This window comes from Ruditapes philippinarum, unplaced genomic scaffold, assembly GCF_026571515.1.
Source record: "Ruditapes philippinarum isolate M1 unplaced genomic scaffold, ASM2657151v2 ctg1435_1_1_1_1, whole genome shotgun sequence".
Taxonomy (NCBI): Eukaryota; Metazoa; Mollusca; class Bivalvia; order Venerida; family Veneridae; genus Ruditapes; species Ruditapes philippinarum.
Window position 1 is genome coordinate 342,292 of NW_026865317.1, and position 2,861 is coordinate 345,152.

Here is a 2,861-nt window from a genome sequence, read left to right on the forward strand (position 1 = left end):
TATTGGAACAAAATTTTCCAGCCTTTTCCAGCCTGAAGCTGAGAACAAATGGGCTGGAAAAACAGGGAAAAAACATGGAATATTTTCCATGCTGCATGGAATATTTTCCATGTTTTCCATGGAAAAACATGGACTTTATTCCATGCTTTTCCATGTACATGGAGTATTGGAACAAAAGTATGGATTTTTTTCCAGGGTATTCCATGTGTTTGCCAACCATAGAGGCTGGACTTTTTACCATGGTAAATAGTCCAGCCTTGATGGAAAAACATGGAAAAAAATCCAGCCTAATTCCAGCATCCCTGAATGTTCTTAAAATGTAAAATTCTCTGACGGAATTCAGCACAGGAATGTTTGGGGTGAAATTTTTATTAGTTTAACATGATCACATATTTCTTTCACAAAATTTAATACATATCCTTTAGTCCAAATACAGAACAGAACATCCTACATTCACTATAGCACAAACAGTTTTTTTACTAGCTGCAGGTTTGGTAGGTTCTGGTTGTCTTATAAATTTAAGCAATTATTTTGCTCTTAATCTGTCAATGAGAAACCTTTTTTAATCTTAAATTTGTTTCAAGTGTTTCTGATTATTTAAATTACTATTTCTTTTATTGATGTCCATTTTCAGTCCTCTGCCTGTGTTTCCTAGAACTTCTTGTGGTTGTGCTCACCTTTAAAGATAAAATTCATAATAAATTTAACACAGATGTGGTAATGACTTATGTTTTATTGCATATAAATATTATGCAGTTATATTTCGTATCTTTTAATAACATCAAATCTAATGTTTCAACAGTATTTACTATTTAATATTCACTTATAATGCTTATGCATATTCAAAAATACTAAAGCAATGCAGTATATCTTATTTCAAAGTGCACAAGTGTTTAAGAATTTCTCTCACAGTACATGTATAAGAATTAAGTAAATTTGTGACAATATTTATCACCCAGTATGTATTTTTTCAAGAAAAGACATGGAATAAAAAAGTACACGTATTGAGATTTAAAAATATACCTTTTCAGGATTAATACTGCACATCATTATTAAACACTGTTGGTAATTCTCTCAGTCAACACTTATGTCCAAGCCTGCAAGTTATGTAATTGTATAATGTAAAATGTAATCATTGAAAACACAACACATACATGTAAATAACAAATGATTATCATATGATGACCCTGTTCAGCTGTACAAAACTACTGATTGTACCATTTAGTCCTATTTAATCAAATTGATTTAATTTGTTTTTTTTTGTAGGAAATGAAAAAGATCTACTAACAATTGTCATTTTAACAATATACATTATAAAGAAATCATTGAATAATTTATATTTTACAGATTATACATGTATAGATTAAAAACAATTGTCAGAAAAACAAATGCATGAAGTTGAAAATATAAAAACAACCTTGATCTCTTGTTACAAATGTTGATAGTTTGATATATAACCTGTTTCTGCATTGATGTAACTTAAAGGTTTATAAATACCTGATTCTGTTGTATATCTCTTTGTCCCAGGTGATTCTAATTACTTAAACACTTTAAAGTCTTAAACAAAACAATATCTCCAAAACTGCTAAAATATCAAGTACAACCTCTATAATTTGCACTCATTGCTGGCCCAGATATCTTAGAATTCAAAATTTACAACAGTTACTGGACAGGTCTATCATTATGTAAAGCAGGGTTAATCTACTCATCATTTTAACTTTTATTCTTTGAGCCTAAAAGAAAATATCAAATAGCTAATAGATATATAGATTTTAAAGATCATTACAAATTTTTGTACAAAAAAGATTGCAATGTCCTTCTAGACACATTCTGCATGAAATTTATAATTTTATCTCTCCCCAAAATAATCACATGGAACAGCCTGATCTGAAATGACCAGTGGAGTAAATTAGTCATGCACAGATGGTGAGAAAATGCTGGTCAATGAGTTTTATCAGAGCTCTGATCTGTGTAGCGTAAAATCTCAGTGGATGTAGTATTTATTTTCCTAAATATTGGTCAATTTAATGTAGAATATAAATATATGAGGATTTTAAGCTCTTTTGTTGATTTATTTATTTATTGTTATCCAAAAACATGAATTCTTACAATTTAAAAAATGGCAAGCAATGCAATCCCATCTTGATTATTATAGTGTCTGAATGATTTAATCACAGACTTTAATTAATTTATAGTTAAACTTAAAGCCTGTAATTAAATGGATATTATTTCATTGTTCATAACTTCATGTAGATTTATTTAAATGATAATATGTATTTTGAACAATCAATTCATTTATGTCTTTGAGCATAGACATTTTTTCTGAGATACCCTTTTTCAACTACATAAAAAGTATAAAGTGTCAAATTTCAAAAGTAACTTGCATTAAAATAAATGATGATTGTATATTTTTCTTCGTAAATTTACAATATTGTGCTGAATATATAAAGTAAGATTTCTTGTTGTAATTTTTACAAGTTTTTTCCAGCGTACTTAGAGAAAGTTTAACACATTTCCAGCATCAAAAAAATCTAAGTTCCTCTTTCCATGCTACAAGGAAGTAAAGTCCATGGTTTTCCAGGCTTTTACCACAAATGTCCAGCCAATTTCCAGCCTATTCCAGCAATGCTGGAAATGGCTGGACAAAAAAAGTCCACATAGCATGGAAAAAATACCAATTTTCCATGAATTTCCATGAAATTCCATGCTTTTCCATAGTTTTCCAGGGTTTACCAGCCTCTCTTCCAGGCTTACCCTGGAAAATCTACACCCGGGTTATCGATGACACCTCTAATTTAAACACATTTAAATCAGTTCTAATTTTTATGATGATTTTTTTTACATTATCTTGTATACAGGTC

General features: G+C 29.5%; 1 long non-coding RNA gene across 1 annotated transcript; it reads right to left on the reverse strand.

Moving 5' to 3' along the window:
* Positions 1-390: 390 nt before the first annotated feature.
* On the reverse strand, positions 391-2,022 carry LOC132728614 (uncharacterized). The gene is made up of 2 exons (XR_009625508.1): positions 1,024-2,022; positions 391-677 (listed from the first exon to the last, which is right to left on the reverse strand). It is a non-coding gene; the product is annotated as an uncharacterized LOC132728614 (long non-coding RNA).
* Between the last annotated feature and the right edge of the window lie 839 nt (positions 2,023-2,861).